Source organism: Arachis hypogaea, chromosome 3 (assembly GCF_003086295.3).
Source record: "Arachis hypogaea cultivar Tifrunner chromosome 3, arahy.Tifrunner.gnm2.J5K5, whole genome shotgun sequence".
NCBI lineage: Eukaryota > Viridiplantae > Streptophyta > Magnoliopsida > Fabales > Fabaceae > Arachis > Arachis hypogaea.
The window spans coordinates 18433729-18455455 of NC_092038.1; the positions used below are offsets into that span (position 1 = coordinate 18433729).

General features: G+C 30.0%; 1 non-coding gene across 1 annotated transcript; it reads left to right on the plus strand.

The window, feature by feature from the left end:
- The first annotated feature begins 4417 nt into the window (after positions 1-4417).
- On the plus strand, positions 4418-4507 carry TRNAY-GUA (transfer RNA tyrosine (anticodon GUA)). The gene is given in 2 exon segments: positions 4418-4454; positions 4472-4507. It is a non-coding gene; the product is annotated as a tRNA-Tyr (tRNA).
- The last annotated feature ends 17220 nt before the right edge of the window (positions 4508-21727 follow it).

Sequence of the window (21727 nt, forward strand, 5' to 3'; positions counted from 1 at the left end):
AAGACAAAATTGATAATCTGGAGAACAAGTACCAGCTTCAGAGACACAAAATCAACCGTTGATGCATCAATACATTTATTTATCATTATCTTTAGTTCTATAAAAAAATATTTTATTTATATTATAAGAAAAATAATAAATAAATGTATTGATGCATCAACGGTTGATTTTGTGCGTCTGAAACTTGTACTTGTTCTCCAGATTATCGATTTTATTCTTGTACTATTGTTATGTAGGATATTCCGTTAATTATTTAACTTTGACCTCACTGTGGGACTAAATTGATGCTAAATGAAACTTTTTTGGATTCAAATAGAACACTTTAAACCTTAAGGATTAAAACAGAATTATGCCCAAACATAAATGATCAATTTAATACTTTACCCTAAAATTTAATAAATCTAATTTTATTTTAAAAATTAGCTTATGAAATGAAAAAAAATCCAAGTGCAAATTCTTATTCCCTTAAGGTCCAAATCGTAATTTTGACTTATTGCTTTTAATATTTAAAGAATAATACTAGGATGAAGAGTAAAATTTTGATGAAAAGTGAATATTACTTTTTAAGTAAATAAAATTTTATAAAAAAATATTTATCATGTACAATGCACGTTTTTTTTAAATATAGTAAAAAATTTTATTCTTTATCTAATTTTATTCTTCACCAAATTTTTTTTATTTAATACCACCGTATATAAATCCTAAACAAAATAACTAATGTAAGTATACTTATTTAAATATATATGTATACAGTTTACAAAATAGACAAAAAATTAATAAATTTTCCTCCTAACAATAATATATCTCTTTTAAGTACAAACGTTTCACTTAACTATGATGTGATTTAATTTAGAATAATAAACCAGCACATGATTGGGTATATATACTGCTATAAGTATATTGATGATGAAATCTGCATAAATTGTTGATAAACATGACAATATGCAACTGTATGATAATAAAATTAATTCAGCATCCATGAACTCGTGACTGCTATCAAGCTAAGATTGTGATGAAAATGATGAAATGATCAAAATAGCATCGCATACTTAATTCACAAACTTGCATAATGAGTTCTGAATTTAAGATCTCATATACATATTATCCAAAATCTCATTACAAATAAATCATTCCTAACAGTTTGTTCACGTAACAGCTTTATAACCATGCTAAAGGCAATCCAGTGAGTCAATGCAAAATAATGCATCATGCTACAATTCAAGAAAGAATAAAAAGAAAATTACTAATAAGTATAGTGCAGTTATCTTCATATAAAATTTTTAGTAAAAAATAGTTAGATAATTTAATATATTTAATTAAATTATTATTTAATAATTCTCAGTTATTAACTTCATGTGAAGATAATTGTATTTAAATATTCACCAACAAATATTACGTATGTTATTTTGACTCTAGGAAAAAAATTTTTAATAGAAAGTGTAACTATTTTAATTTTTCTATGCATTGACCAAATATATCAGAAAATAAAGAAAACTTCATTTTTATTCTCTTAACAAACACTTCTAAAACATTTTTTTAGCTAAATCAACTTCATTGTTGCACTAATTTTATTTTTATTAATCACTAATATATATATATATATATATATATATATATATATATATATATATATATATAGCCTACTCGACCTTGAGCCTATTAATCGAAATTTGAATATTCTAAAATGGAGAAATATATAAAATGATAAAATGAAAAATAAAGTAATAAAATATATATATTCATATTTAAATACCCTATATAAAAAATATATATCTAATCCTACTATCATATATATACAAATTAGTGGTTATTAAATGAACCAACATGCGGATCAGAATCTGAAAACCGAACGCTAACTAAAATACATTATCCTCCTTTATATTCATTCAATATCTGAGTGAACAGAGATTTTTCTTTGTGGGAAGGGGTTCGTTCAAGGTTTTCCCGTGAACCCATATAATCAAACAACGACAAACTCATCCTTCTACCTACATAATAACTCAATCAAATCATTGACTCCATGAAATGCTTCTATGGTAATGAATTTGATATATATTCCTTGTATTCGGTGGATCAATAATTATACTCGATTGAATACTATATATCTTACTTTTATTTATTTTTCTATCATCACCATCACACATTTCTGTGAGAGATCAGAATACTTAATTATGGGATTGATTCCGGGAAGGGCCGGGGAAGAAAAAAGCTTATGGTGGAAATTAAAGTATGTATATGTGAGCTTGATTTTTATTATAATATATATAAGCTTTTAATTAGGATCATACGATTTTTTATATATGGATCCACGTTCATGATTGTGTTGGATAACCAGCATATAGATTATGCCCGCTATGATGCAACTTGTAACCTTTAACGAATTAATAAAGTTGGAATACTATTTTTAGGAGGAGAATGCAGATTAGATCGGATATGACTAAAATTTCGATTCGATGCGCACTAAAATCATTGGATTGGATCGGATCCAATATCCAATTTAATCCACACATTTATAAATTAGATCAGATTTCGAATATATCCGCAAAACATATAAATATTTTAAAAAAGTTATTTTTATTAAAAAATATTAATAAAAGTCTTTTTTTTTATTCTTTTAAACATATTTATTCTTAAAATATTATTAAATATACTTTCTTAAATAATAAAAATAAAATAACACAAAAATATATGATAATTATTAGTTGAAAAAAAACATAAAAAAATATTTATTTATTTATTTTTGCGAATATAGATCAGATATGTGAATACTTACATGAAATTCACAATCCAATCCTATTAATATGTAAATTAGATTGATATCCATAATTTTTAGATTGAATTCAGATAAATACTACAAATATACATATTGAATCCAATCTATAAACCCTAACTATTTTATTGATAAATGGTAAGAATTACATGTGATAAGTATCTTAAAAAATTGTATTTAATACTTAAATATTAATACCGTTTTTTAGGATACTTATAAATAAGAGGACCTCTTGATCGTAATGAAAAAAATAGAAAAAAAAAATCTACAAATACTTATATCAAAATGAAATTATGGAATTACTACGATATATATTACAGAGTAAATGTTCTTTTTTTGTTTTTGAGTATTTGTTCGAAGAACAAAGTATTGTTTTATTATTTGAAATTTTTAATTCCCATCCATTTAAAAACCAAGTTTGAGTGCCCTTTATTATTGATCTAAATAGTTCCGACACATATGTAGATTATTGTTTATAAGGACCGATTAAATTTTTTACTTAATTAGATAGTTTAAAATCGATTGAAAATTTTTAAATTATGGAAAGACACTTTTCCTTTTTGATAAATGACCAAAAACCAGCGAAATTAAAAGAATGTTTACTCCATGTAATAACATAATCAATAATTAATTTGAGTTGATTGAGTGATTAGCTTATTTGTTCAAAAGTTTGAATTTTGTTTTTTGTATAGAGTAATTCATTATCTAGTGACATATTCTTAAATAAAATCCAAATTCGTAACAAATTAATTTTTAATCTATCAAACAAAAGGATATTATAGAAAAAAAATAACAAATATAATTAAATTATATATATATATATATATATATATATATATATATATAATCCGCATTCTCTCTACTTTTTTTTCACCATAATTCTCGTTATTAACATGGTCCAATTCACATGCATGCATAAAAAGTCCTAAGATCGAGAGATAAAGATCATATATTTTTGGGTTAATTAAAGGCAGAAGTTTGCATGTGACAAAGACCATACGAAAGGGTTGACAAAACCACAACCCTAAAAAGAGGGAACAATAATATAATGAGGATGAGATTAGTCTATGTATAAGGTCAGAATTTTTAACCTTTTTCCCTTAGCATTATGAAAAACCGAACCCATTTGTCAGGTCAAAGTGGACCCATCTGACAACACGTGAGGCCCATATATTACCACTTCTATGTCAAACAAGCTTATTTTTAAGGATTGAAGAGTTTCTTATCCAACTATAGGTTAATACTTAATACAAAGCTGATGCCATTTCATTATTGTAGTATTATATCCTAATGATTTTTCATTTTTCTCATCACTACTGATGTTCTTTTCATTTGTAAAGTTAAATATAATTATTTACGAAAAAAAACTATAATCTGATTAATATAATATCACACGATACATAATTTTTGTATTGTATGTTTATATAAATTTATATAAAAAAAAGGAATAGCATTATCAAAATTGGAATGAAAATATCTATTTTTTTATTTATGTTATCAGGGTGTTTAAAAATTATGAGACATGACTGACAATTTCGTAATCAATATAGTATATATAGTTAACATAAGAAACTAAATTTTGGATCTGACTATTTAATTGGAAACATAATATAAAAATAAAGGCTAATTGTGCTACATTAACAAAAACCGACCTTAGCTCAGTTGGTAGAGCGGAGGACTGTAGTGGGAAATTCACAGATAATCCTTAGGTCGCTGGTTCGAATCCGGCAGGTCGGATTTTTTAATTTTTGATTTTTTTTAGATGTTTTATTTCAACTATTTGTCTATAGATGTTCACTTTTATATATTTTTACTTGTTTTTACATGATAAAAAGTTACTAGTAGAAAAAAATTTATTTTATAATCAAATCTTACTTAATAGAAAATTAAATATTTAAATGTGTTTTATTTTTTTTCTTTATCTTTTTCAGTTTTCATGTGATCCAAGTTAAACAGATAAAATTTTTTCTAAAAGTACAATAGTCTAGTTGGGCGTGTCTCATCCAGAACAATTGCTGTTTTTTTTTTCTTCATAAAGTGATGTATTGTTATACTAATTAATAATTTTTTCTATCTATTCCCTTCCTGATATTTAAACTTCTTCATTCCTATTCAGATCTCTTGATAGATGCTTATTGTAGCTGAAATGCAGTTGAAATTCCTTATTATTTCATTTGTTGTTATCACGTCATTTAGCACTTTGTTAATTTACTGTTTCATTGAACTTTATTGTTACTTTTTCATACATAATTGGATAAATATACCTCTATCAGTGAAATTTTTTACTGCAATACCCTTCTAAAAAGGTGTCTATGCTTGTGTATGATATTACCAAAAAATTGATAGTAATCAGAAAAATTCTGTATTCATAGATAAAAAGAACGTTAAAAAATTATATTTTCACTAATTAATCAACAAAATAATTAATTTTCATTCTCTTAGAATTCTATTACTTGTCATAAACTTGAAGACTTACTTGTGATCAAATTCTATTCTAAGAATAACATTGCAATTGTTAACAAACACCAATACTTCAGGATGATTAGCTTTAAATACATCCCCAGCAGGTTTGAATTCATACTCAATATAATTTTTGAAACAATCAAGTGGTAACACTGTAAGTGTATATAGATGAACACTTCCAAAACTGTTAAGTTGTTGATAACGGCTCAGAAGTTAGTTACACTCAATTAGTTACACACATTCTCAATTAGTTACACTCACTTAACTATCTATAACCACTTACTCAAGGCACATTTACACTCTATAAGTAGCTGCACTGTAACTCACTGAATCACTTTTTGTTTCATTCTTTCAATACAATTGTTTCTCAACAACATCTTCTCCAACCTTCTTCTCTCTCTCTGAGTGTTCTCTTCTTTCTTCATTCTTATCCAAGAATCTGATACCTCACATGGTATCAGAACTTTTTCGGTTCTGATCCTTGGAATCAGGTCGGATTTTTTAATTTTTTATTAGTTTTGTTAGATGTTTTATTTCAACTATTTGTTTATAGATGTTCATATTTATATATTTTCAGTTATTTTCACATGATGAAAAGTTGCTAGTAGAAAAAAAATCATTTTATAATCAAATCTTACTTAATAGAGAATTAAATATTTAAATGTGTTTCTCTATTTTTTTTTCTTTATCTTTTTCAGTTTTCATATGATCCAAGTTCAACAGATAAATTTTTTTCTAAAAGTACAATAGTCTAGTTGGGACGTGTCTCATCCAAAGCAATTGCTATTTTTTTTATAAAATGATGTATTGTTATACTAATTAATAATTTTCTCTATCTATTCCCTTCCTGATTATTAAACATCTTCTTTTCTTTTCAGATCTCTTGATGGATGCTTAATGTAGCTGAAATGCAGCTGAAATTCCTTATTATTTCATTTGTTGTTATCACGTCATTTAGCACTTTGTTAATTTACTATTCCATTGAACTTTACTGTTACTTCTTCATACATAATTGGATAAATATACCTCTATCAGTGAAATGTTTTACTGCAATATCTATCTAAAAGAGGTGTCTGTGCTTGTATATGATATTACCAGAAAATTGATAGTAATCAAGAAAATCCTGCATTCATAGATAAAAAGAACGTTAAGCAGAGGATATTTTAACTAATTAATCAACAAAATAATTAATTTTCATTCTCTTAGGATTCCATTACATGTCATAAACTTGAAGACTTACTTGTGATCGAATTCTATTCTAAGAATAACATTGTAATTGTTAACAAACACCAATATTTCAGGATGATTAGCTTTAAATGCATCCCTAGCAGGTTTGAATTCATAGTCAATGTAATTTTTGAAACAATCAAGTAGTAACATTGTAAGTGTATATAGATGAACACTTCCAAAACTGTTAAGTTGTTGATGACGGCTCAGAAGTTAGTTACACTCAATTAGTTACACACACTCTCAATTATTTACACTTACTTAACTATCTGTAACCACTTACTCAAGGCACATTTACACTCTATAAGTAGCTGCACTATAACTCACTGAATCACTTTTCTTTTTCTTCTTTCAATACAACTGTTTCTCAACAGCATCTTCTCCAACATTCTTCTCTCTCTCTCTCTCTCTGAGTGTTCTCTTCTTTCTTCCTTATTATCTAAGAATCTGATACCTCACAGGGTATCAGAGCTTTTTCGGTTCTGATCTATGGTATCAGGTCGGATTTTTTATTTTTTATTAGTTTTGTTAGATATTTTATTTCAACTATTTGTTTATAGATGTTCATGTTTATATATTTTCAGTTGTTTTCACATGATGAAAAGTTGCTTGTAGGGAAAAAAATTATTTTATAATCAAATCTTACTTAATAGAGAATTAAATATTTAAATGTGTTTTCTCATACCAGGTTAAATGTGTTTTTCTATTTTTTTTCTTTATCTTTTTCAGTTTTCATGTGATCCAAGTCCAACAGATAAAATTTTTTTCTAAAAGTACAATTGTTTAGTTGGGGCGTGTCTTATCCAGAGCAATCGCTGTTTTTTTTCTTCATAAAGTGATGTATTGTTATACTAATTAATAATTTTCTCTATCTATTCCCTTCTTGATTATTAAACTTATTCTTTCCTTTTCAGATCTCTTGATGGATGTTTATTGTAGCTGAAATACAGCTAAAATTTCTTATTATTTCATTTGTTGTTATCACGTCATTTAGCACTTTATTAATTTACTGTTTTATTAAACATCGTTGTTACTTCTTCATATATAATTGGATAAATATACCTCTATAAGTGAAATTTTTTACCGCAATATCCTTCTAAAAGAGGTGTTTGTGCTTGTGTATGATATTACCAGAAAATTGATAGTAATCAGGAAAATCCTGCATTCATAGATAAAAAGAACGTTAAGCAGATGATATTTTCACTAATTAATCAACAAAATAATTAATTTTTATTCTCTTAGGATTCTATTACTTGTCATAAACTTGAAGCTTGTGATCGACTTCTATTCTAAGAATACATTGCAATTGTTAACAAACACCAATACTTCAGGATGATTAGCTTTAAATGCATCCCTAGCAGGTTTAAATTCATACTCAATGTAATTCTTGTATCAAGTGGTAACACTGTAAGTGTATATAGATGAACACTTCCAAAACTGTTAAGTTGTTATTGATAGCTCAGCAGTTAGTTACACTCAATTAGTTACACACACTCTCAATTAGTTACACTCACATAACTATCTGTAACCACTTACTCAAGGTACATTTATACTCTATAAGTATATACACTGTAACTCAAATCACTTTTCCTTTCCTTCTTTCAATACAACTGTTTCTCAATAGCATCTTCTCCAACCTTCTTCTCTCCCTCTCTTTCTCTGAGTGTTTTCTTCTTTCTTCCTTCTTATCCAAGAATCTGATACCTCACATGGTATCAGAGCTTTTTCGATTCTGATCCATGGAACAAACTGTCACTTCCACACCACAAAATTGCTCAGCTGTATCGATGGCTTCAATCGCAAATTTTTCTGCAACAATCAAGTTAGATGAAGACAATTACAAATTCTGGAAGCATCAGGCCCTAGCTTGCATCAAAGCAAATTGACTGCAATGCCACATCACAGCAGGTTCAATACCGAAGAAGCACAACTCAATGGAAGATCAAGCAGTAGATAAAGTGTCACAATAATTTGAGGATTAGGAGCAAATAGACAAATGTCTTGTAGCTTGGATGTTGTCTGCTATGAATGAATTTTCTGTGAACAAAGCAGTTGAATATGAATATGCATATGAAATTTGGGAAGTTCTTGAAGAGCATTTCACAGCCAGGATGAAATCCAAGATTAAATTGCTAAAGGCTCAGCTAAAAATAATCAAAAAACATTGTTCATCAGCCTCAGAGTACATTACAAAGATTAATAAGGTAGCAAATTCACTTTCTGCTCTTGGAGCTACGTTGACAAAGGAAGAACACTTCAAAAGTACACTTGGAGGGCTAGATGTAGAATTCAGTGCCTTCGTTACCATGGTTAATGCAAGATCCGATCACATGTTCATTAATGAACTAGAATCACAGTTACTAGCATAAGAAGAGGTAAATGACAGATTCCACAAAGCAGACCTAAACATGGTGCATGCAAACTTAGTGCACAAGAAACCAAATGTGAACAAAGAAGAAGTGGAGTACCAACCTGAAGCAACCTATAAAAGCTATTCAAGAGACTACGGTAGAGGACAAAATGGTTGAAGAGGCAGAGGTAGAAGCTTCTTCAGAGGAGGAAGATCGTGGTGGCAAAATGGCAGACCCCAATGTCAACTATGTGGTAGGACACGCCATATGGTGTGGCAGTGCTACCATAGGTTCAACCAGCATTACCAGAATCCACAGCTTCAGCACCCAAATAATGGACCTCCACCACCAAATGATAGATTTCACCAGCAAAACCAACAAACTCTGAGCCTCTATTAACCCCAAAATCCACAAATATACAGATCACAAAACTAACAAACCCAGCAAATAAGCTAAAACCCCAAGCACTTCTCACTGTTTCAGGCACAAACTCAGATCCAGGATGGTATCCCACTCAGGAGCATTCCATCACATCACCTTTGACCAGATGAACTTGATCAATAGCTCAGAATATCAGGAACCTGAACAGGTGTTTGGAGGTAACGAAAAAGGTATGAGCATTGCTAATATTGGAAGGTCTATCATTCATACTTCTATGTCAAACAAGTTTTTTAAACTCCAGAATTTGCTTCATGTCCCCACAATTTCAAAAAATCTAGTCAATGTATCGAAGTTTGCATTAGATAATGGGGTGTTTTTTGAGTTCAGGCTTACTTATGTGTTGTAAAATGCCAAGAATTCAAGAAGATTCTGTTGGAAGGCAGGCTTAGGAATAGATTGTATAGATTTGACAATATTCAGATTCAAAGGCCAATCTAAAATGTTGAAAAAGCAAAGATCGCCAATGTTAAAAAGAGTATTTGTGCAAATTTTAGTGTCAAAAGCTTAGCAAATGAAAAAGAGAAAGAACAAGAAGTTTGGTATCACAAACCAAAAGAAAAAGAAGAAAAAGAAGACTATAGTAGTGTAACAAGTAGTAGTGCAGTAAGTAATAGTAGTGCAACAAGTGAAAATAAGAATGCATGGTGTAATTCCTCAAAAGAGAAGAAAATAATAAATAGCAGCAGTAGTGTAACTAGCATAGCAACAAGAGCAACAAGCACCAGTAGTGTAAGTAATGGAAATAAGAATCTCTATAGAGGCACAAATGTAAATGAAAACTTTGATGCAATTTCTTCTCAATTCAAAAAAATTCATCTTTCAAGCACTCATGCTCATACTGTCAAACATTTTCTCTTTAAACTGTACTGCTACAACTTCAAATAATTGTGCATCTGATTCTGGCACCATAACAAATAATGGTTGGTATTACAACTCTAAATAATTCTGCATATGATCCTTGTGTTATGATGACCAACTCAAATGCTACAGTAAATATCTCTATTAACAACCCAACTAGTCCCTTCAATCATAATTCACCAAACACCAGCACTACCTCTCCAACTACCAAAATTGCAGTACCAACCACACACACCAACACCACCAACACCTTAGACCTTTGGCACAATCGACTTGGCCATCCCTCCACCAAAATCACCAAAATTATTCTAGCCAAACTTAATATTCACCCACCTCAAACCACTACCTCTGCCACTATAACATGTGAACCTTACTGCACAAGTAAAATACACCAACTCCCATTTTCTCACTCACAAACATAACACACAACACCCTTATAACTCATCTACTCAGACCTTTGGGGGCCTTATCCAATTCCAAGTAGGTCTGGCTATAGATACTATGCATGCTTCATAAATGTATATAGCCGATACACATGCACTTAATTGCTCCAAAAAAAGACCCAAACCTTCTCAGCCTTTTGCCAATTTAAAGTCATTATTGAGAACAAAAATGGCCACAAAATAAAAGCCCTACAAATAGACAATGGTGGGAAATACCTCTCCAAACCCTTCAACCAGTTTCTTACAAACCAAGGAATCCAACATCGCCTCACTTGTCCACACACACACCAACAAAATAGGTGTCTTAAACGTAAACACAAGCACCCAACTGAAACCTGCCTCACTCTACAGTCTTAAGTCTCACTACCTCTCTTCTTTTGGGATGAAGCTGTCCTCATTGCAACTTTCTTGATAAATCGCTTACCAACCCAAGTTCTCAACCTCAAAACTCCCCTAGAAACCCTCTTCAATACCATGCCAGATTACCTTCACCTAAAATTCTTTGGCTGTACATGTTACCGTCTGCTAAAATCTTATAACACACAAATTTGACCACAAATCCCAAAAGTGCATCTTTATAGGTTATAGCTCAAATAGAAAAGGCTACAAATGCCTATCTCCATCTGGCGGGATATATATGTCTAGAAATGTGATTTTTTGGGAGCATGAGTTCCCTTGCCTAACTCTGTTCCACACCTCATCACCAACACTAACCAGGCCAACCCTTAACCCACCCTCAACCTTTAAATTCTATCAACATTCTCACCTTTAACCCCCACCTATCACCTCTCCCTCACCCACATGCATAGACATACATGATACACCTTCCACTAATATCAATGCTATATCTAATTCATCACTGAATGCATATGTTAAAGTCACTAATATCGACAGTGCTACTAACATTATTGACGCTGCAGATTCCTATGATAATGTACCTTCAAAGGTAGCAATTGAACCTGGCAGTCAATCAGCAGAGGCTGTGTCTTCACCACCCATCCTTTAGAACCATCATACAATGCAAACACGAAGCAAAAATGGCAAGCCAAAAGTATATACTACTACCTTAGCCACAACCAATGTCGAACGTGCGAACCAGTGCCTCCCGAGGTCTATAGAACAAGCCCTTGCTACCCCACACTGGAGAGAAGCCATGGAAAAAGAATACTCGGCCTTGCTAAAGAACAACACCTGGTGCTTAGTTGATCATCTAACCCACTCAGTTTTTATTGGTTGTAAGTGGGTATTCATAGTAAAAAAGAATCCAGATGGTAGCATCTAAAAGTATAAGGCTAGGCTTGTAGCAAAGGGTTTTCACCAAAAGCAAGGAATCAATTATGATCAAATATTCAGCCCTGTAGTGAAACCTGCAACGGTTAGGACCATGCTTAGCATTGCACTTGCAAAGGGATGGAAAATTCATTAATTTGACTTCAATAATGCATTCTTGAATGGTGATCTCTTTGAAGATGTATTCATGCAACAGCTAGAAGGTTTTGTGTCTTCCAATAACTAACAAGTGTGCAAGCTCCAAAGATTGTTCTTTGGACTCAAACAAGCTCCCAAGGACATGTTTCACAAAGTTAAGTGTTGCTCTCCACCAGTTCGGCTTCACAAGAACGAAATCTGATGCATCCATTTTCACCATACTAAAAAGAAACCTTAGCCACCGATATCCTTATCTACTTAGATGATATACTGGTCACTGGTACCTCTAAAAGTGACATCACAGCTCTCATGGCACAACTACACAACACTTTTTCATTGAAAGATCTTGGTGAAATGTACTACTTCCTTGGGATTGAAGTCAGCTCAAGCTCCATAGGGACAGTCATATTGAAACAAACCAAATACATCATAGAATTGCTAAAGAAATCTGATATGATAAATGATAAACCCGTGCCAACCCCCATGAACTCATCACTAAACCTCTCTACCTTTGGTGACAGCACATTCAACAATCATATCTTGTATCGATTCATTGTTGGTGGCCTTCAATATGCCAGAATCACCAGACCAGAAATCTCCTTCTCAGTGAATAAAGTGGCTTAATTTCTTCACTCTCCACTAGAATTACATTGAAAATCTATCAAACGAATTCTCAGGTACCTTGCAGGCACCATACGGCACGGCTTGAGGTTCAGTAAATTCATCAATTTTAGAATATATGGATTCTGTGACTCTGACTGGGCCAGTGATGTTGATGACCGAAAGTCGACAAATGGCTTTGCTATTTACTTAGGTTCGAACCTGGTATCTTGGGCTAGCAGAAAAAAAACTGCAGCATCAAAAAGTAGCACTGAAGCAGAATTTAGAGGCATTTCAAATGCTGTCACTAAAATTGTTTGGTTGCAAAATCTCCTAGCTGAACTCAAAATTTCCTGCTCTATCAAACCTATAATCTATTGTGATAATCAGAGTGTTGTTCTATTATCAGCCAACCTAATTTTGCATAATAAGTCCAAATATTTTGTACTAAGTCAATCCTTTGTTAGAGAATTTGTCACCAAAAAGGAGATCTTTGTTCAATACATTCTAGCGCAAGATCAACTGGTAAACACATTGACAAAGCCTCTCTCAGCAACAGCTTTTCTCAAGTTTAGGGACTTGTTAAGAGTATTTGAAGTAGAACTCTGATGTAAAGGCCCTTGGTTTCAGGGGCATGTAAGTGTTATAGATGAATACTTCTAAAATTATTAAGTTGTTGATGACAGCTCAGTAGTTAGTTACACTCAATTAGTTACACACACTCTCAATTAGTTACACTCATTCAACTATCTGTAACCACTTACTCAAGGCACATTTACACTCTATAAGTAGCTGCAGTGTAACTCATTGAATCACTTTTCTTTTCCTTCTTTTAATATAATCGTTTTTCAATAGCATCTTCTCCAACATTCGTCTCTCTCTCTCTCTGAGTGTTCTCTTCTTTCTTCTTTCTTATCCAAGAATCTGACATCTTACAAATACACAACTTGACTGTTGATAACCTTACTTTCTAAATGCATTCCCAACAAGTTTAAATTTATACTCAATGTAATTCTTGAAAAAATCAAGTAGTAACACACAACTTAATTATTGTAACCCCTGCAATAAACCACCATAATACATGATTACTTGTCACAACAAAATTAACGATAAAGTTATAGTTAAAACTTATTCTAAACATTCTAAATAAAATTAAATTATATTAACTATTAAAAATATTTTTAAACAATTTAAAAAATGTTAAAGACAAAAATATACTAATAAAACATGTGAGAATCGTTAAGAGTCAAAGGTGTTGTTATGTTCTTATTATAACAAGTTGTATATGTATCATGTATCGTTATTAAAATTTGTTAAATGTATATTACAGTAATAGTAATACATATGAAATTAATCAAAATAATAAGTATTTTAATAAATCCGATATTTTGTTATTTTAAAAAGAATTATTTTATCTTATGATTTTTTTAATCTTAATTATCTTATAATAATATTTGTTAGAAAAATATTAAAAATTTGGATGAAAATAATAAAATAATTAATTTATCTAATGAGAATAATTTTTAAAATTTTTACCGTAATAAAAATTTGTTAAAAATTAAAATATTCCATCTAAAATTCATTGGGACTGATTTAAATATTTAGTTATTTACCCAGTGTTTTATAATCTCACACCAAATTTGATCTTGCCTAGAAGTAATATTTTAATTTATAATCTATTCTTAATAAATATATAGCAACTACACCACGTTGGCAAAAATATCTCCAATAATGCATCATAGGAGATGTCCTAATATCTATGTAGATGGTTTACCATTTTACAATTTGACAACTATCGCCACAAAAAGGTTTATCTGCACCGACAATAGCTGCAGTTTTGGGAGTGCCAAGAAATTAAACCATTTGGTAGTGATTGAAAGGTATCGAGAGCTGGTAGAGAGAGGATGAAAAGAGAGAGAGAGAAAGCTTAGAGCAGAGAGAACAAAGAAAGAGAGAGAGAATGCAGAAAATTGAGAATGATTGAATTACTTGTATAACAGAAATTAGTTACATCACTTACTATTTGTATTCATTTGGTGGGTGACTCAGCAATAACTAACTTTCTAACTGTGTACCAAAATTGTTAACTTAGCTCTAACTAACTGTTTATACTGAGTACCTAACAGTAATTTGATAAGACATGCATAAAATGAATCATTTTATACACAAAGCAAATAATTTGGGAGGAACTTTTCGTTCACAAAAAATTGATCAAACAAATTAATATCATGGATCAAAGAAAAGAAAAAGTGGAACGTCAATTTAGAAAAGAGTTTAATTTGTTCAAATTCTGACCAGACAGAAGATCACAAGAGCTGTGGTTTAAAAGTGAGACACATATAAAATAAGAGTCTTATTAGAGTTATGATTTAGAGTTATGGCTGGTTTGACTTGTCTAGCTATGGTTGATTGGTCATTTTAACTTTTTAAGACTATTCTCACAGGGACAAGGCCAACATTTTATGGTTGAACTTTCTGTGATGTATTGTTATGTGATGTGCTTGAAATGGAACATACTTTTCTAGAAAACATACATAGCACACTACACCATGCACGGTGATTAGTAAATAAAAATGATTAAATATTAACAGAATAATAGAAATTATTGTATAATATAAATTTAATTTGTTTAGATTAAAAAATAAATATATTCAAATAACCAAATAATAATAACTTAATTAGTCAGTTACTAAAAGACAAACCTAACTTCTTAAATACAAATATATATATTAATTTAGCTTTGATCTTGCATATAATAATTGCTTACTTTAAAAAAAAAAAAACCTTCTACCATAAATATTATAGTTTCAACTTTGCAATTATACTAACAAAAAAAAATATTTCAATAATTACTTAATAGAAAAATAGATATTTTTTATATACCTATACATAAAGTGAATTTTAATTGTTTGATTCAAAATTTTTTTTCTACAATTTTTTTTATCTTGCTCTCATAATTTCAGTTAAAGTTGATTCCTTCGAATTATAATACTTATAAATTCTTTAACTACTGAGCTATAATATTTTTTGTATTATATAAAAATTAGTCAATAAAAAATGTGAGTTGACGGACATGAAATATACTTTAAATTTTAAATTTTAAATATATTGATATTAGTTTATTATTATTATTTTTTTGTATTATTTTTGCTTCACTTTTACAATTTTTCAGATTCGAGGTAAAAGGTTTTTTTTTTTTTTAACGGATACAATGATATGTAACAAGCTTTTTTATGTAAACTGACACCACCAGTTTTTGTTTTCGGTCATGGAACTGGCACCACTATTTGTCAGCTGAATTGAAGTATGGTATTTTTCTTTTGTTAATTTTTATGGTTAAGAACTATCTTTTCTTTTTTTTGGTCAGGTGATTGAGAACTATCTAGTAACTCTGTAATTGTGGTGCTATATATGGGCTGATTTTGGTCAGGCATTTGTTGGGTTTGAGAGCAAAGCTAGTTTCTTAACCAAAAAGAAAACTTGAAGACGATCCAAACCCCATGAGTTAAAGGCTCCTGTCGTTTTTCACTTTTTCTCTTGTTAAAACAATATCCAGATTCTTACTCTTAACCACCCCCCTAACCAAAAAAAAAAAAAAAAGAAACTAGATGAACAAGTTAATTTTTCAATCAAGTCTTTTTTACCCCAAAAAATAGGACACATTCTTCTGTTATTATATGGAACCTTTATGTAATTTTGTTATAATTTGTGTGTTGCTTTCACATGATTAGTGTTAGTTTTTTGGTTGTTTCTACATAATTTCTACTTTAATTTCATAAAATTTTATTTCATATGAATTATGTTAAGATTTAAAAATAGATACATTTAGATACCAAAAAAAAAGACACAAAAAAATAGATATACATTTTACATATTAAAGAAGAAGAAAAAGAAAAAACTGATGCGCAAAGGAGTAGAAGAAAAGGAAAGAAAAAAAAAAGAAAAAAGAAAACCTGCTAAGAAGAAGAACAAAGAATGGAGAGGTAAAAAATCTTTTTAAAAATTTAACTATAAAATTATTTATTTACTTAGTATTTATCAAAAACTCCTAAATCTTGTCTATTAAAACAAAAATCTTGAATCTTTATATGCAACTTAAATTTCATAAAATTTAGTCTTAAAGTAGTCTCTAAATTTGCACTTGAGTCTCAAAGTAATTTCTGAAGTTAATAATTACTTAAATTCGCCCCCGAACTTATACTCCAGGATTCATAATAGTCCCCAAACTTGTACTCCAAAACTCATAATAGTCTCTCAAGCATTTTCCGTTCATCAAAATCTTAAAACGACGTCGTTTTGAACACAAAAAAAAAAAGAAAAAAGAAATGTAGCATAAAACCCCAATCCAAAAAAAAAGAAAGATCGCCTAGCGTACCCAGCCCCTCCTCCCAATTCTCAATCTGTTCCCTTCCCTATCCCCAACTCCTTTTCCTCTCCCAACCTTTCCCTTTTCCTTCTCCATCCCCAATCCGTCCCTTTTCCCTCCTTTAATCCTTTCCCTTTCTCTTTTTCTTCTGCTTCCCCAACGCCCTTCTCCTTTCCCTTCCTTTTCTGTTCTCCCAACCTGAGATTCTTTCCCTTTCCTTTCTCTTTTCTAATCTGATACATTCCTTTTTTCAACCATACTTTCACACTCATAAGAGCTCTTCTTAACTTTCGCTGTCGCTGCCTTTCGCCGACTTCCGTTTCACTGCCGCTGCTGCTCGTCAGCCTCCATATCCGTCCGATCTCCCTCTTCTCTCCTTTAGTACGGTTCTTTCTCTTGGGCATAGTAATTTCTTTTTTTTTTAAGTTTTTTAGTTATTCAATTATTGTTCTTTAATGTTCTGGGTGATTGTTGCTGCTCATCCTATTTTAATATAACAACAATGGTTAATTTTAGTTATTTTCTATTCTGTAATTATTACTGATTTTTTTATTGTTACTATTTTTTGCTCTTATTGCTGTTTAAATTGATTGATGCATGCTATTTAAGTTGATTAAACTTTTTTTATTAATACTGATTTTTTTGTGATATTTTGTAGTGTTAGTTTTTATTTTTGTGACCTTTTGAAAAAGAAGAAGAAAAACAGAGTTAAAGAAGATTAGAAGAAGAACAATAATAGAGTTGAAGAAGAAGAAGAGAATTGTTTTTTTTATAATATAAAACTACGCTTACGCTTCTTTTTTTTATTCAAAACAACGTCGCTTTTTTTTTTCTTCTTTTTTTTTTATTTTTTTGTTCAAAACGACGTCGTTTTAAGGTTCCGATGAACGGAAAATGCTTGAGGGACTATTACGAGTCCCGGAGTAATTATTAACTTCAGGAATTACTTTGAGGACGAATTTGAGTAATTATTAACTTCAGAAATTACTTTGATATTCGAGTGCAAGTTTAGGGACTACTTTGAGACTTAACTCAATTCCATATGTTATTTAAGTTAAATAGATATACAAAAATTTTTCATAAACATGAAAATATATATATATATATATATATATATATATATATATATATATATATATATATATATATTCAACCATCGAATTTTAAGAATCTATGAATACTTAAAAGTAAGTTGTTGGTGAGGTAATATATTAACTTCCTTATTTGGATGAAGTACATTTTAGGTAGTAATAAGCACAATGAGGACTATTTTGAGACTTAACTCAATTTTATATGTTATTTAAGTTAAATAGATATACAAAATTTTCCATAAACATAATATATATATATATATATATATATATATATATATATATATATATATATATATATATATATATTACTTCTTCAACCATCAAATTTTAAGAATCTATGAATACCTAAAAGTAAGTTGTTGGTGAAGTAATATATTAACTTCCTTATTTGAATGAAGTACATTCTAAGTAGTAAGCATAATGAACAAGTACTTACAAAAAGGCACTTGAACACTTAAGTTATATCTAAAAAATTTTATACAATGAAGTATATCTCAAAAAAAAAGTTGAACTTATCTTTCTTTCTAATTTTTTCTCCTCTTATACTGTGTTTCATATGATGATATTTGTTAAGAATCTTCTACTGAACATAGGTGATAATACTAAATATTTATCAGTTGCAAGTAACATAAAGGAAATTTGAGTTATAATGAAATTAGATTGTTTTCTTGAACTTTATCTTAGAGAGTTGGACAACAGCGAAATTATAATGTCCGAATCAAAATGCAACTTCACTAACAATTAAGGTGTTAGAAAGATAAGAAAGAATAGTAAAAAAAAATATTTGTATGTATTCAAGTGGTATAAAATGATATAATATATAAATGTATTTATAAGTATTAAAAAATCAAAATAATAAAAATATAATATCCTATAATAAATATACAAATATGCTAAATAATTTTAGTAAATGCTAATTAATTCTAATATATTATAACATTCCCTTCAAATTAAAATAATGAAATAAGAAAAAGCTACGGGAACTAAAAAAATGGAGTGCAAACGGAACTATCGAAACGAAGTGTAGATAGAACTGTCAGAAGAAAGCGTAAACGAAACTACCAGAAGAGTAGTGAACTGTTGAAAAGATGGCAAATTGCTAAAAAAATGCCGAAAAAGTGAGACACTGTCAAAAAGATAGCAAACTACCAGAAAACTGTCAAATAGCTGGTGAACTGTAGAGAGATGACAAATTGCCAAAGGATAGAGAACTATCGAAAGATGACGAAAAACATCTAATTTCTCCATAACAATAGGTAAATATCCCCACAAAGATGAAAAATAGTAAGATCAGAGCGGAAAAAAATAATGAAAATGGAGGGCAAAATCAAAAAGACACCAAAAAACCCATAAATAGGAGACACATAAGCAAGACTGACTCAGACTTAGTCGAAGTGTAGGTCAACAACGTAGCGGATTGGGCCAAGGCATAGGTTACAAGTTGGTTTGGAGCATGCGTGGGTTATAACAGTTGAGATGTTAAGCAAATTGGAGAGTCCATATTGAATTTGAACACCTGATAAAGTGAGATGGAGATAGCTGAAAAGGGGTGGTGTGTGGAGGCTCTGACAGCGGCGAGATTGTGTCCATTGGTGGTGTTAAAATATGTCGGAAAAATGACCAAAAAATGAGAAAGAACGTCATGGATGGAGATGAAGGTGATTGATGGTAGAACCCACAGTGACAGCGAGTACCAGTGCATCTAACAGCAGGTGAGGATGAAGTTTGACTTGTTCAACTCGGGACGAAGCAACAGAGAAGAAGAGCTAGCTTTGGGGTGATTAAGCATAAAAAATGTGGCAAAAGATAAGAAGAAAGAAGCATGGCAAAAAAGAAGTCCATGGTAAAGAAACAATAAAATCTGTGTTCCACCGAAAAAGAGAGAATAACCTAAGTTCTTCAAGAAGGATGTCATGACTCTAATACCATATTAGAAAGGTAAGAGAGAATAATAGAAAAAAAATTTGTGTATAATAAGCCAAACGCCATTATCACATCCACCGCTCGCACCTCCACATGCAGATAGAAACTCCTTGTCTACCTCCAATAGTCGTGCTTCTTCCAGTCGCATTTTGAATTTCTGACATTTTGATCTATCATCAATCGTCCCATTCTCTCCACGAAGTCCTTTAGAGTCGAACGAACAAACTCCACCATTTGCCATTGTTTAACGTGCCACCATACGCCGCCTAAAGTTGTTGCCGTTGCCCACCACCATCTCCATCTCCATCTCCGTCTTCATCATTTTCCAAATCCAATCTGAACTGTCTGTTTTGTATGCTAGATCAACGGTCTAGATCAAGGCTTCCTTTTCTGACCCCACCTCTGGATCTGACCTGCTTCTTTATCCGTGGCTGTTGACATCACTTTAGACTGAGTCAACATACTGATATAATATCCTATAATAAATATACAGATATAAATATTAATTAATCTTAATATATTCTAACCTAAAAAATTTTAATTTTATTTTAAAATGAACTGGGTCTTTGTTGGATTTGTACATTTATATCTGATTTCACCAACTCACTTATATATGTTTTTAGGGTTTTAGTTACGTAGCACCTCCAGAATAACACTAACATGACATGTCTATGGATTTTGGATATTGAAGTTTGTTGAGATGTGCTATGTTTTGATCATGGCTACACACCTCTAACACCTGAAGTTGCACTTAAGATAAGATTAATGTGAACAAGTTATGCTTAACATTGTAATAATGTTTATAAAAAGTTCACTTATTTGAAAAAATATTTTATAAAAAATACATAAAATTTAAATTTTTAATATAGTTAATATGCATTTATTAAAAAAATTTTAAAACTAATAATTTTAAAACGTATCTTGACTAAACTCACATTTTAAAACCCGCCCTTCAATTAAATAAAACACTAATAATTACTTAACCCCAGAGGAATGAGGGGGGAAAAACGAAGCCAAAAAGAAAACTTCTGGTGAAGTGAGATGGAAAGACTAATGTTGGGACTTTGGTTATTAGATGTATTGTCACGTCGGAGAAATTTGCAACACTATTTATACTAGTATCTTTTTGTTACAAAAGATTCATTTTTGAAAAAAATATTTATTTTTTATTATTTTTAAAAATATTATGTTAGTAAATAAAAATTATTTTATATTTGAATAAACTTTTTTAAAATTAAATATTGTTGGTTTTTATAAAAAATAAATACTTTGTTTTTTAATAAAATTATTTTTTTAAAAAGATATATCTAAACATATTTAAAATTTAATAAAAATACTTTATTTTTAATAAAAAAAATTTTGTTCAAATAAGTCCATTCAAACTAATACGCTTGATTTTTTGAGTCTACCAAACAAAGAAAAATACATTTTTAAAAAAATCAACTATACTTGTTACAAACTGGAACTAATTAATTACAAAAATATATATACATTAAAAATTAATCACCATCTTGTATATTTTTAATATATTATATTATAAGATATGTTATATATAAATAGTTAACTTTTTACGTATTCATAATAATTAGGTGAGTTCTACCCAACCCCCTCTATTTCAACATGTAATTTACCCCTCGTGACGTGACATGCTTTAATTGGATGCTTAGTTTTAGTTTGAGTTAATTTAACTCAATAAGAGTTAATATGTTAACTAAAGTAGGGTAATTTTGTAATTAAATATTTTTATAAGAGAGATAAATATA